General features: G+C 29.4%; 1 protein-coding gene and 1 long non-coding RNA gene across 5 annotated transcripts in view; one reads left to right on the top strand and one right to left on the bottom strand.

The window, feature by feature from the left end:
- Positions 1 to 16,130, bottom strand: part of LOC148232030 (homeobox protein prospero-like) — a 127,371-nt gene that overhangs the window by 50,870 nt on the left and 60,371 nt on the right. The gene's annotated exons all lie outside the window — the stretch shown is intronic.
- The window catches only part of LOC148232033 (uncharacterized), a 33,647-nt gene continuing 18,840 nt past the window's right edge, over positions 1,324 to 16,130 (top strand). The window contains exons 1-2 of the long non-coding RNA XR_015810651.1: positions 1,324 to 1,360; positions 2,550 to 2,741. This is a non-coding gene — a long non-coding RNA (uncharacterized LOC148232033). The remainder of the gene's footprint in view (positions 1,361 to 2,549; positions 2,742 to 16,130) is intronic.

Below are 16,130 nucleotides of genomic sequence, written 5' to 3'. Positions count from 1 at the left end.
TTAATATTTCTCTCTTGGCATTTTTACAAATATTTTTAAATTGAGGAATAAGATTGATGCGTTCAAAAAATGTCTCTTTGGGATAGTAAGAAGGAAATACGTTTCAAACATAGTTGTTAAGCACTTAAGGGTATCAATTCACTATTACCCCGATAATGAAGATCCTCATGAAAGTAATAGGTATATGAATAATTAATATTTTTATAAATTAATCGAGATTCAGATCGTACAATTTAATTAATATTATTTACTTTTGCATTAGTGCTCCGTGTAAAATGGTTGCGAAATACTGTTTAAAATGCAATAATATATATTTTTACAGTTTATTATAAACTAGCCTTGTAAGCAATAACTAACTTTATAGCCACCCTATATTTTGAGGAGCAAGTGCTTCAGGGACACCATCACCACCTCTCAGTGTAAGCACGTGTCGACACGTAGGTACATATTGTGTCGCATAGAACTTTCACTCTCGCCGTCTTTTGTCACAAGCTTTCACTCTCTCGCCTTGCCTCACTTTCATGTGTAATTTTCGATCTTCCCCATACAGAGTTGACCCCCTTGAGACGCAAATTATCTACAATCTATCAGTAATTAATCACGAAAGTATTTAATTACAATGTTAAGTAAAAAAAACTGCATTGTCGTTTGAGTTCCTTTCAGTGCAGCGAGCACGTGACCCTATCATCGTGGGAGGGAATCGCTCTTGACGAAACCGTGACATGACAAGGATATCACTTTAAGTGGCGCGTCCTCATATTATGATTTGATACAGCATACGAATTGCTCAATCCATCTAATAAGAGTCTACATTAGACGCGACTTCATTGAAAACAATTGCGTGAGAAGAAAGCATACGTATCTAAACCGCAAGTCTTCGTTATATCCTTTCAGCGTACGTAGACCACGAAGTGGACAATGGAAAGAGAGTTGAATATCTTTTTAGAGGAAGTGTGTGCACTCAAGATTAAGAAAGGTATCGATGTCAACGGGTTCGCCTCGTATAAATGGAAAAAACATTATATTTTTAATTAGAGAATTAACGTTTATAAAATATACTTTCGTAGCAGTGAATCTCCCTTCAAAAGGTCTCAGACAGTACTCGAGTAACCGCAAAGGTCTTTGTCTCTTTTGTCTAAGTCATATTATCCCACAGGAAGCACAGACTACTTTTGATTCTTATTTTTATTTACACACAAAATAAACCGATTATATACAGAGTTATTATATTTAGAAGACAAAGAGCTGTCTTTTTAGGACTACGCGGGAGTCTACGCGAACAAATGGTATATAGTTGGGACGCGCTACGAAAATAAAACACTACGTGGAGCAGCAGCTTAGGATTAGGTGTAGCAAATAGGTAAAAAATTATATTACTTTTATTATTGTGTATTTAAAAATTCTAAATTTTTCGATTAGTCTCAAATCCATTTTTATTACAATTTAAACGGGTATGTGACACAATCACTAATATGTTTTAAATGATTAGATATATGTAGTAGTATCTCTTAATGTGAATTCTCAATAAATTTTAATATTATAAAAATCTTTATATACGGTTTACATTTTATCTATTTTTTATACTTTAATAGTAGTATGAATTTAATATATAATTTATTTATATATTATAATTTTAATAATTTATAAGCAATTAAATTTATTTTTCTTTAAATTATAGTAATTAAACTCGATAAAATAGTCTTAGAATCGGTTCAAATTTTATTAAAATGTGATAATTTTGTATATTAAATGTTGAAAAATGGCTGTGATTATATAATAGTTTTCAAGCATTTGCTTAAAAATTTAAAATATTTGTCTAATTTTACAATAAAATGTAATAACCATTAATGATCTTTGTAAGAAATATTTTATAAAAAAATTATTTTATTATAAAAGGAGAAAGGATTTATCTTATATCATACATACAATTTTAATATATATTATATGTATGATTTATAAAAAAAAATGGGGAAAAAAGAATAAGGAAAATAGATACTTCATGTTATTATTTCATTTCAGTTTATTTTCATATCATCAAAAATTAATGTATATTTTATATAAAATAATATATAAAACATAGATTTTTTTAAATAAATATATCAAATAGTCAGTGCTGAAAATAAAAATACACTGAAAAGTCTATAAATAAATATATCTTATATAAACTATTATATGTATCTAAAAAAGTTAAAATGTATATACATACAATTCCCAGAGCTGTGTTATACATAAGTTAAAAATATAATCATATGTTACTTTTTAAGCATCACTTTGATTTTTTACTTGCGTTTTTTAAAATTTAAAATTACGAACATTTTCTTTTCTGGCAGTTTATATACATACTCTTATGGTATAGAATGGTGAAAAAAAATTTAGTTGCCCAATTAACGCTTAAAACTATTAAAAATGTTGAATAGCTTAATTCTTGCTTTTAGTTTTGTAGATGTAAATTCAAAAAGACAACCGGATGTGATATCTACTTTTATTTGCGGATATTGTTCACAGTATTGTTAATTAATTTTATGGTGGTATATGGTCTGTATGTGCAGGTTTCACGGTCAAGTGGCTTCCATGGTGGCGCACTCTAAAGGAAACGGATGTGATGAAGATGAGCGAGAGAGAGAGAGGAGTGGCGCGTGCCCATCACCCTTGCTTCCTTCCCTCGTCGTCAGATTGGAAGGTCGACCAGATACGAGGAGAATGAGGAGATATACTCCATTGATGAGGGTGGTCGACGATCGGTACGTAGCGGTGAATGACACCACAATCAGGTAAGTATGCGTGCTCCATTCATAGTCATGCCTCATGCCACCGTGGCGGATACGTAGTACGATGCTACTTTCCATGTACTTACAATCAGTGGTTATGAATGAAACTTGTAAAAGTAAAATAGTCAATCAATAAGATTACATACTTAGCGTAAGGAATAAACAAAAGCCTAAATAGTTTACGATGATCTTTGAGTATTTAATAGATCAAGAATAAAAACAAGATGCGAACGATTCATATTATTCACCAAAATACAGTTTTACAGTTTTTAATAATTTGCAATGAAATATTAAAATTAAGTATTTTTTTATTAAGGGAATCAAATGAATTTTATTCGAAAAAATCAAATGTTACCTGTAAAGATAAATAATTTATAAAAATTGCATTTCAATACCAAATATGTCACGGAACTATAAGATTTCGCTAAGTTGTAAAGCTTATGTATATATGTTTCATAACACAATGATTAACGATGTAAAACTTATCGAGCGAAAGGGATAATTTAACCCTTCTCTACCGTGGAATTTAACACTTATCGGAATCTTTCACACACACAAAACTTTCTCACAGCAGCGTTCGAAGACTTCCCACACTTTTGTTATTGTCCGCTTCCTTCCTTCTTCCCCGTATTGTGTGTCAACACACCCTTCGCACATTATAATCACACTTAACGAGGAGAAAATTGTTGTTATGTATATGGGCACATTACTACGACTTCCATTCATACGCCGAAGACAATGTTGTTTTTCTCCGGGACTCAGTTGAAGCACAACGAAAAGGAAGTTCCCACATTGGCCATCGATACTCGTAAGGGTTTAAATCGTATTTGTGTGTATTGTCATGCGGTCAATGGGATCGGGTTTAACAATCAGTATACGGAAACGGAAATTTTTGGTGATCAATGATCGTACAAATGTACCTATATAATGAAATTAAACGAAATATGTCGTGCAAATATATTTTCGATTAGTGTATGTATACGTGTTGTATGTAAGGATTTGTAACTGTATCTTCAATTTAAACGGTTTAACTTAAACACGCTACGAGGAATGCGATTTCTTCTTCAAATTGCTCAGTAATTGTTTGCATTGAAGCTTCTCAATGTTTTATTTTCCATTTAAAACTAAAATAAATTTTTGTTTTGCAATTTTTTTTAATTGCTTGACTATTAAATAAATTAAATAATAAATATTATATAGATACATATAATTAAAAAAAACTCATGCTAAATTATGCAATATTTAAAATAAGTAAATAATTTCACACATATGTATATCAGTTAATAGAATTGTCGCAAAAACGTAGTCAAGTTTAATTCCAGAAATCAAATATAGGCATGTATTATACGTATTTAGAAAAAATGTTAATTTTAGAAATGGAATAACTTTTTGAATTTTTTATTGTAGATAAATATAAATGCCGGGATTAATCGTGGTTAGAACTTAGAAAATTCGTGATAATGGCAGGTGCGTCATTGCCGAAATATTGAATCGTGAGTTTTACTCGCGACGAATCCTGTCATTTAAATAATATAAATACTTGCAAATCGTATGAAAATAATTGTTTATACTAATCGAAAATTTTATTTTTGCTATAATTATAAAAAAAATCGCCAGGAATATATTTTATTAATGTATTATCTTGTACCACAAGCAATCATAAAAACGCAATTAACAAATATTAACCTACAAAATTATTAATACATTAAACTTAAAAAGAATGAGATCAAATGAGAATATCACAATTTAGAATGAGATACAAAACATTGGGATATTAACTGCCAAAATATTGTAGAGATTTTCCTTAAGCAGTTTTTTTGGTTAATATTGAAAAAAAACTTAGTAGATTTAAAATAATCGGTAAATAATAATCAGTAAATATCTAAAAATTTAAATATTCCTGACAAAATATTCTTTAAACTTTTCTTAAAAAAAATAGCAATTTTTTATAAATGTTTAAAAAATTCTAATTAGTTTTAAAATATTAAACTAAAATATCTATCGATGCAAAATTAGCGTGTGAATAACATAAAATAAAATAATATTATTTTTAATGTCGAATTATGCTTTAAAGTTTAAAGTTCAAGGATAGATATTCGAGTATAATATTTTTTAATATCATAATTTTAAATAACATCCATGTTTTTATTAAAATATTTATTATAGATTATTTAAAAGCTAGTATAAATATATTATACTAATTTTGACAAATTGCGTATCATATAAAATAAAATATTTTTATTATATAAATTTTATGAAATAGTGTTTTATATAAATATAAAAAGTTTGAGAAACATATCTATCAAGATAGACACGCCATTGCGAAATGATCCCTCGTTTATTAGAAAACTTGGACTATTTTAAATTATCATGACGCCAAAATCGCGCTTCTTCTGTATATACATGCTTCCCAATCGTTTTTTTTTATATATTATATAATAATGAATCTTATAACAAAAGTGCATATGGCTAGCGTCACAGATAATCCGGAACTAAATAATAAGATGCATCATCATCATCGTATTTCATTAAATTTATAAACATTATTGCAATATTTAATTTATTTGCTTTGTAATTAAATAATCAAGTATATTTGTCAATATTATATGTATATATTTTACTGATTAATTTAGGAATAGGTATATAAATCGCAAACTTAAAATTTTCAATTAGCCATATGCAGTGAGTAAGCAACTATTCGAAGACCGATGAAGCGTTTTACCCTTAGAACTTTCATTAGCAACATAGGGGTGCATTGTTGAAAGTTTTCTTGAGGAAGCATTGTTGTATTGAAGACGTCTTTGGACGTCTTTTTTTAAAGTGACTATAGAAAGTTTAATGGCGGAAGTGATTCGACAGTTTACAAACGTTAACTTTTTACCTTGCAAGTATCATGCTTTATTGAAGGTCCATATCTAATTATTTAATGTGTTTAGGTTCATGGATATAGTAGTCGCTGAATATGACATACGATCGTCAAGATTGTCAGTTAAATAAAAAGTTTCAATGAAAAGTCAGATTGACAACAGAAAAACATCAGACATCAGAAATTACAGATTGATTAAGGATTCCGATTAGTGACATGTTGCGAAACGGTAAAGTTCAACAAGGCCTAAGCGGAATTCCGGCGACGAACGAATAGGCAAAGTTGATGTCTGGCAGGTCTGTCTGCAAAAATGGAGGGTTGCCAGTTAGTTATTCCTAGCATTGCTGATTGTGTGTAGAGTGCATCCGCAGAAAAACGGACATTTCCCATCAGCGCGGTGAGAAATATTTATGGAATACGATTCTCGTGAGAAAGTTTTTTGATTCTATTATCGATTTTATCGTATCGTAAGAACAAAGTATGCAATAAAGTAGATTCTACTATCAGGATACTAATAAATGCTCCAACAATATATATTGATACAAATTGATTTAATATATACGCTTTTTGCTATAAAAATCGATGCATAAAACTTTGCCGATTTAATACAATTATTACAAAAAAAAAAATATTATTCTGTGATATATTAATGCTTTCGTTTGATACCCCTCTGTAGAGTAACCATGACCAATTTAATAACTCTTCTTCTAAGCAACCACGTCTGAAATAATTTGGCTAACATCGCTATAATTGTCAGCTGAATACGCGCACTAGTGAAATGTCAGTTTTATTCGATTCAACTGTAGTCGACGTATTTTCATAAAGCCGCACTGGATCAGATCTGACCAGTGCAGCAGCTATGGAGAACATTCGTTGATAACTATATATGCATTCGTACACCGAAGTAGCGGCGGCGGGCCGCCTATAACGAAGGTATATATTAACGAATAAAGTGAACGGACGGACGTCCAAGCCACCCCCGGCTGGCCCTACCCTTAGGCCTGCGAGGGTGGCGATGCAACCCCTTCACGGCCACCCGCAGACCACCCCCAACCCACACTTCCGTTGCAATCCGGCGGCCGAACGGGAGATCGCTCCGAGCTAGGCTTATCCAGAATCTCTATGTCGCCGCTACAATTCCAGGATTGGGACTCGTTTTTGAATACGGCATGAAATTATGTTATCGCATATGATGCGTGATCTATTTATGGCAATTAAGGTGTACAAATAACTTTATATTACTCAACCGTACAGATGCACATCATCTTATATTAAATTATTTTTAAATAGCTAAATTTACATGTTTTTAATGAATATACTATCTAACTTCAATTTTTAATTTTGAGACGTATTGTATAAACGCAACGTTCTTGTTCAATTAAAATATTTGTTTATTAATTCTTCCTATTATAAGCAAAATCCCTTTAAAGGCTTGCGGTCAATTAAATATCTTCATTATAAAGGGCACTTCTTTAAATACAGGATTAAAAAATATTTTCTTGCTAAAACTTCTCTCCGAATCGAAACTTTTCATCGTGGAAAAAGTCAAAGTTTACCGTGTCCAAGAGACGGGCTTATAAATATTTACATTTTTAATAAAAAATGTTATTGTATGTATCACAATAATTTATTATTACTAATATTTTTACTATTTAGTTACTTAGATTTCGTTCCAGGTTTCTTTCACAATCATTCAACACTAATAGTATATCGTAACTTATACATTATTAAGATGTTGCTAATATTTACATTATAATTTACTTATATTATTATTTTTAATATCTTTTCTACATTTACATTAGATTTAGTACCAGGTTTCGTTACCGGTTTGTTTTCAAATATATTTATAATTAAACACTAATATAAACTTAGGGGTTTCGTTAATGATTTGTTTCCAGCTACATTTATCATTTACCACTAATAGGAACGTACTTTTAAGATTTTTTTTATAAGTGTTCCGCTCGAGATAATGCGGCATAAGATTAAAAATGACAGAAGCATTCACCTCTCAAATAAATTATGGTCGCAATAACGACTGTTCTTGTTACTTAACTATACCCATGGCAAATTTTTATTTTAATACTAACATTTTTTAAATTTATTCTAGAATTTTTTAAATTTATTAATATGGTCTTGCGTAATATTTTTTATAGTATTTTTAAATTTTCGTTAATTGCTGGTGTTAAAAATCTACAATACAATTTTTAAAGCTAGTTTAAAAAGGTTTTTTATATAATATTTTTTCGCTTTATTAGTGTTACTCCACACCAAGCAAGGGTATGTTATTACCAGTGTAATTGGCTGTTTTTATAGTATTTTTTTGTTGATCGGCTCCTTCTGCTAAATATCGATTTTAGGACCGCAGTGGCAGAAAGCATCTAGAACTGATAATCCGTGATATGTTTAATGAATTAAGGCTTAGACTCCAAATTTATACCCGAGTGTTTGACGCTCTCTCTCCATTTCATGGAGGCAATGGTTGCTGCGTATTGTAAAACATATTCATTTATTTTAATGTTCTATATAGTAAAATATTTATCTAACTTAAGTTACTTAGTTGCAATTGGTTTGGGACCATTATAACTAGTGAATAAGAATCTTTGGTGGATTTAAATTACGCAGCATAATGATAGGAATTATGTTACATTATGGTACTCTGTATACTCTGTACTATGTTTCAGTCAATAATATTTGTCCATTATGTTGCAAAATAGAATTAAAATAATTAGCAAATATTGTTCCAAAATACATACATATAAAATATTATTTACCAAAAAATTGTTACCATAAAAAAATAAAGAGTTCTGTAAAACAATATTGTTGTAATAGTCTTTAGGGGAAACTATAGTTTTAATAAAAATCAAAGATATTTGTATTTAATGTAAGAGATTTTTCTAAACATCATTATGTGTTACGGTGTATTATACATTCCAGTTTAAATCTTGAATGTCGGATTTATGAATTATAAACCAGATTTAGACACACATACGAAATATATTTGATATCAAATGTTTGCCAAAGAAATATGTTCCTTATAATTTCAATAATGAAAATGAAGAGCTTAGGAATATTTTTTTAAGTAAAGTTTTATTTAACTACTATTTTATTTATTAGAGAAATATTGTGTATTAAATACGTATTTAATATAATTTCACTGTGTTTAACTCTTTTATTATTTTTATATATCGTCAACATTAGCAAATTTTTTTTATTATAAATAAACATTCAAGATATAGTAGGATATTTAAGCTTTTATTTATTATTTTTTACATACACAGTTATTTTTAGACGTTTTCATAATTGCTTTCAGCGACAGTGAAGTTGTCAATCGCTTTTTTAGCGATGTATGATTTTTATAGCATAGGAGCAAAATTACATAATTACATCTTTATTCAAAAGTATAGTAGAAAACCTGATAGTGATATACTAATTTTGCACTTGCACTTCCAGGCCTGCAATCGCTTAAAGGTACAGATTTTCATAATAAATGCATACAATATTATTCTACGAATTCATACAGTTGAAAAATATTTGGAATTTAATTAAGTTTAACTTATAGAATGACTTGACGTCATATCGCATTAGTAAATTACAATTGGTTTGGCTATTGTCACTTAATCGGCTTTACTTCGAAGTCGACGCAATTCAAATTGTAGCTGACAAGGCTGCAACGCACTTGTGATGAATAAGCAACGAGGCGCCAAAAACGCACACACGTTTCAAAAAGCCGGTGCCGCGGTTGGGGGTGCGAATTTTCAGACGCTGAAATATTCATGAAGGTATATGCATATATGGTGGCGAATTTTGAGGGGGGTTTGTTTTAGCGCGGACGGTGTCCGATGAAAAACTGAAGCCGGCCTCGATGCGAAATTCATGAAACATTGGCACCGGGTCGCGATAACTTTTCCGATGTTCCGCCAGGGCCGGAATTAGAGGGGCGATTTGGCATGGAATGGCGGCACTGGACCGCTCTGGTGTGAGGCGGCGGGCGGGAGAACGCATAAAATAGCCGTTCCCGCGTGGGTAGGCTATGTGGGGTACACGCGGGGGTGGGTCGCGAGAGGGTTAGTTAATCAGTGGATGCGTTACATAAAAAAGGATTCGTGCGCAATTTTTATATCTCACCAAATCGACCGAAACCACATAAAAAAGTCAAACTAATATAACAACAATTTCATATGTTCCATATAAGATAATAATTATTATTATAATTAAATATCAAATATGTTTCAAAGATATATGTGTATATACATATGTATAATTTATACTTCTTTTATAAAATATAAAATAAATCAAATGTCCGATAAAGTATAAAAAGAGTCGTTTTTTAATTGATTGGTTGTACAAGTCAGGGGGTGGTGGTGCACTTGCAACCCCTCATTCTAGACTCGTCTGTCTGCCGGTCTGCCAATACTGTGCAACCATACATCTACATATGCAAACGTTATGAACTGACCACAGCGAAAAAAATCGTCTATTCAATATAGGGTTACACATTTGAGCAAAAGTCAACATCGTTTTTATTATTCGATAACGTTTCATTTTCGCCTTATGTATTTAATGTGAATATATTATTGATATTATATATATATGAGCTTTTTCTGCATACAATAAAATATCAGTAATGATATATACAGGAACTGAAAAAATATGTACAGGTAAAAAATGGATCGTTAAATAGAGGAACGGCAAAGAAACTATGAGTTTTCCATAAGGGTTTTGAAGAAAAATATTTTTAATATTTTGAACAGCAAACTGAGATAAACAGACTGGCAATTATTGATTGAGTATATACTGCTTAAAACTAGCTATTCGAAAGACCATGAGGAAGAGAATAAAAGGGTTTAGTTTAAAAATTATACTTTCGGTATCTTGAGAGGTGAAGAGACATTTTTTATGATTTTGAAAGATTAAAATGAATAATTATGAGTCATGGCATATAATATATTATGATATTTTATTAATTAAAATTATGTTACAAATTCGATTTATCATAAAAATGTTTTTAAGATTAAATTTATTAATTATCAAAATATATTTTTATAAAAATTCAATTATGCATATTAATTTATAAATATAATTTAACTACGACAGTTTTTTTAAAAATAAGATCTTGTTAGTTATCTTAATTTTTTGAAAGCTTTGTATTGATGAAATACTATTTTTATTTAATTATATTGATGATAATATCTACATATTAAATATGTATTTATTTAAGGCTTGATCAATCGTTCGTAAAATTTTCATTTTAACTGAATTGATAACTATAGAGCCTACTTCTGTCCATTTTTTACGACTACGTAAGACGCGTAGTTATGAATAATATTTCGGTACGCGACAATTGGGCGACGGACAAATGGGCGATTCCGGTCAATTGGGCGACGGTCAATTGGGCGATGGTTATTTGGGCGACGGTCATATGGGCGACAGAAAAAACTTGCACGCTTTGCTTTATTGTAAATATTAATAAAATATACATTAAAACGAAAAAGTATATTAAATGCTAAAAACAATTTTATTTTCAAATTATTAACTCATATTATAATTATATACAATACCATGTAAATATTCTATGATATTTTTTCTATTGTACCTCAAAACTTTTATAAAAATTCTTTGGTCTGTTCTTTTTATTAAGATATCCATTAAAAACATATTTTTCCTTGTCTTTTTGACTATGCCTGAATTATCCATTTATGAAAAATATAAACTGTGGTAACTCAAATTAGTCGTTCTCAACAATGATCTATAAAAACCAATTATCTATAAATAGCACATAAAATATAACCCACATGTGAATAAAAAGACACATACTTATTTTTTTGCTGTACTGAATTTTTTACCAAAAACACAATGACACAATGACACTGTGGCAAAGTGACAAAAACCACGACAAAAATAATTTTCAAAGACGCAACGAAACTTTTTGCGAACATTTTCAGTGAAAATTCAAAAGTATACTGAGCGCTAGTTATGGGTTTTTATATTTATATATAACTACCCTATCTAGTTTTAAATAGATAACTGTAAAATATGCGATTTTTGTGAATTCGCAAAGTTTATTCTCACACTAATTTCCAAGGCGCAAAACATAAAAAAAATTCGCGTTAAGGGCAAAACCCACGATAAACATTTATCAGCGCTAGTTCTAGGTTTTTATATTTATATATATAACTACCCTATTCAGTTTAAAATAGATAACGGTAAAATATGCGATTTTGGAAATTCCAAAAGATTGTTCTCACACTAATTTATAAGTCTCAAAACATAAAAAAATCGCGTAAAGGGCAAAATCCATGATAAACACTTATCAGCGTTAGTTCTGTGTTATTATATTATTATATAACTATCCTATCTAATTTAAAATAGATAACTGTAAAATATGCGATTTTTGGAAATTCCAAAGGTTTGTTCTCAGAGTAGTTTCCAAGGCTCAAAACATAAAAAAAATTCGCGTAAGGGCCTACTATAAACATTTATCAGGTAGTATACTTATAATAAAATTACCGACTTAAGCCGTGTGTTTTAAGTGTTTTATGATATCGGGTAACTCTCTAAAATTTTTGAATAAAAAAAATCACTGTTAAAGTGATATTTTATGATTAAATAAGCACAAATGATAAGTAAATATATACATACTATATCTTATGTAGGTATATTATATTTTGTTTAGACCAAATAATGTTTTCATCTTTTAATTCTATTCTAAAAAATATTACTTATATTTTCGTATGTACGTATATATATAATATACATATATATATATATATATATATATTTTTGTTAATATGTATTAAATTATGTTAATTATTTAATTAATTATAAGATCATGATTTACATCACATTTATTTGTAATGCATTATTATTCTATCGCCCAAAAGACCGTCGCCCAAAAGACCATCGCCCATTTGTCCGTCGCCCATTTTGAATCGCCCATTTGACCGTCGCCCAATCGCCGTCGCCCAATTGACCGTGTCCCTAATATTTAACTGTGATTGATCTTGTTTTACATAAGACCATTGTTATAATGTTGATTTTTACTCTTGATAGATATTAAATACAAATCATAATAAGCTCACGTCACCTAGAGTATCTACAAGCATATGAATGTATTTTAATGCATGTGTACATATATAAATACTATTATATATGAAGGCGACAAGCTTTTGATTACCTTTTTTCTTGCCCGTATTAGTCATTTATGCGTTATTATTGCGCAGGTATTTCTGAAAATACAAAAAACGCAAACATGTAATACTTCTGAATAGGCATAAGAGGTACGCGAAGAAGAATATACAAAAAATAAGATCGAACACCTTTGACGTTAACAAATCAAAGTGCAAGATGTCCTCAGCGGTTTGCAGCTTGCGCCATGTGCAATTTTTTTCTTCTAAGAAGAACATCCAACAAATTTGACACAATATGATTTGAATATATGTTTATATATATATATCAAAGCACTAGTTATTGTTGCTATGTATATCCACAAATGAATCAATAAGAGCACGCTTACCACCTGGGATATCATCTCGAGTGATCTAATTATCAATAAATTGCGAGTACAAAGATGAATGGTCCCCCATGCCCGCACATTCAGGAAGTGATTTTCTTCTTTGAAAGATCAATAATCTGTTCGCAACAAATTTGTCTTCTATTGTAAATCAATATGAAAAAATCGACTTGAAATGTCACCCATGGTAATTAAATGGAAATAATTCATTCCTTCAAATGCTTAATAGCAAATAATATATAAGCGACCCATATACATCATTACAGTCTTGAAAATACGCCCATATTCTTCATATAAGTAGCCACCACTTGTTATAAACAGTTCCTTAAATGGCCACATTGTTGTCCTATATAACAAAAAAACCTATTAAATCGGTCTTCGAAGAACCCGCATAGGGTTGTTAATAAATGTATTTATATAATGACCGCATTATTTTCGAATCAACAGTTTCTTTAGAAATAAATCACACGTAGATAATTTTATGGTTAAATTTGCATCGTTAAAAATTGATCAAAACACGTCACGTTATGTGACGTCATTAAGCTTCTGCTTAAAGAACAGGTTATTTTCCGTGTCAAAGACAGGAAGGAATCGTTTTGCTAACGACCTTGCATGCTTAAGAAAGGGAGAAGGATACCTATACGAATAATTTACATTCAATATTTTTTACACTTATATAAAATAAACATTTTTTTAAGCATATTGTTATTATTATTTTAAATAAAAAAAGAACTGTTACTAAACATATTACTCGTAAATCGATTAAATTAAATATGCTGTTAAAATTATTATGCCAAATAATAATTGCATTGCTGTAAATTCTGGCCAGTTTATTGTGTGTAAAAATTCTGGATTAAACATATATTTTGAATTTATAAAATATGTTTAAAATAATTTACTTAAAATTAAGCGCAACTTAAAAATACTTATTATAATGTGTAATCAAAACATATTGCGTCAGAGGCAGCGCGTTTCTTTCTAAAATATAAAAATATTACTCATATTAGCATCAACATATTTATCAAGTTCGTCAAACCCAATAATAATACATTCATGAGCAAAGTTCAACGTATTCTTCTCCCCATGTGAAACGCCGCTATATAAATAGGTTATTGTGAGCTAAAAAGGAAACCCTTCGGCCTTGTCAAGGTGAGATAAGAATCGCTCAAGTGCGCTCCATGAAAGGAGTTTTTTATACGTTTCTTACGTCACAAAGTTAGGACACAATGGCCCTAATGGTACAAGTGTTGAAACGTCACCAGACACCTTCAATTTAATTCAGTAATGGGCGGTCACAGGAACCGGTAAGCATCCGGGGAGTAACAAGTATCATTATGCTCATAAAGGGTTGACTTTATTTAATTTAAATATAGATTTAATTAAAAATATCCCTGTAGGTCTGGCGTACGGTAGATTCATATTTAATTCGATATGGCAATTTCAAGTTTGATCATAGCCAGTAGAATGTTTGAGGAGTCGCAAAGGTGCATTCGGTATTAAATTAGCGCAGTGGTTCGGCACCTTTTGCCGGTAGGGGAGGCCAAGGCTAGGGGCCCTAGGGTCGCGGCCCCAGGTGGGTCCGCAGGTGTCCATCGGCAGATGTCTCCGTCGACATAAGGCACGCTAGAGTAATGAACCCCAACCCCAACTACTTGATGATTTCGAAGCGGTCGTCTCGATAAGAACGTTAACTTTAAAAAAAACTAAAAAAGTACAATTTATGGAGTTCAATGTACGAGGTCAATATTTACTAAGATTTTATTTTGCTTGATTGCATATCGAGACTGAGCTAATAGAAAATATTTTTTAAATTTATTTAAGAATTAACACTAACATCAATTTGCAATTACTTTCATAAGATATTAATATTAATAAGGAAACACAATTAAATTTTTAACTGGTTCGTAATGGATCAGATATTATCGAGCTTTCTTCTTTGAGAAATTTTACATTGAGAGCTTTGTATATTCTCATCAGAATCAAATCAGTATATGTTTTGTAATAATCAATATAGTAAATAAAAATAAAATTATATGAAAAAAATATTAAAATTATATTTTGATTTTGATGTGAATTATATTGGCAATTTATTAAGATTTTAGTTTAAATGCTATAATAGTCAATAAGTTATAAGTTTAAAATGTGTAGGTTTACAGATTAAATTAAATATAATAGCCTAGTTTTAATCATACATTATTTTATAAATATTTATGTGTATTTAATTAGGCGGAAGTAACAGTATCTAAAAATATATTTTTATATATAATTTCAAAGTTAGTTTGAGTTATAATAATCACGCAGTACATAATTTAATTGCTGTATTATATATATAAATTATAAAAATATAGTGGCTGAAATTGTTTTTCCACATACTTAACTACACGATAAAATTACACTAATTTATTAATACTATTACTCGCTAGTAAATAGTATTAAATATAAATTTTATCTTAATAATAAATGTGGTTTGTTGGATTTTAAAAGGAAATATATTTAATAAGTTCAGTGTTCATTTTAGAGATTACTAAAAGTTACGCGGAATAAACATGCTTAATCACACATAAAATGTATATTTTTTTAATAACAATTTAGAAGTTATGAAGTTATTATAATAATTTAACAAGTTATGTTATAAATAAATTTTTTATTAAAAATTTAATTTAAAATAGAAAAACCTGAAATATATTTTATGTGACTAAAATGATTCTTCCACATATTTAAAATATAATTTAATACATATTTAAAATTAAAATCTTAGTTATAGTATTTTAATAAATTTGTAAGAATATTCGAATATTTAAGATTATTTTTAATTATATTTTATAATTAGAACTTTAAGAGCATAGCATATTAAAATAAATACTAATTGCTATTATTCAATTTTGTTGTAAAAAATCATAAACTTTGCCTTAAAGTTCTAAATTTTTATTTTATTTTTTAGTTTTCATTTTTCTTTTACATATTATGTTATTTTAAAAATTAGGTA

This window comes from Plectrocnemia conspersa, unplaced genomic scaffold, assembly GCF_051122295.1.
Source record: "Plectrocnemia conspersa isolate PC_06_02 unplaced genomic scaffold, ASM5112229v1 ptg000009l, whole genome shotgun sequence".
In the NCBI taxonomy this organism is placed as follows: domain Eukaryota; kingdom Metazoa; phylum Arthropoda; class Insecta; order Trichoptera; family Polycentropodidae; genus Plectrocnemia; species Plectrocnemia conspersa.
The sequence above is the reverse complement of the archived record's forward strand: the minus strand, read 5'-3'. Positions and strand labels throughout refer to the sequence as shown.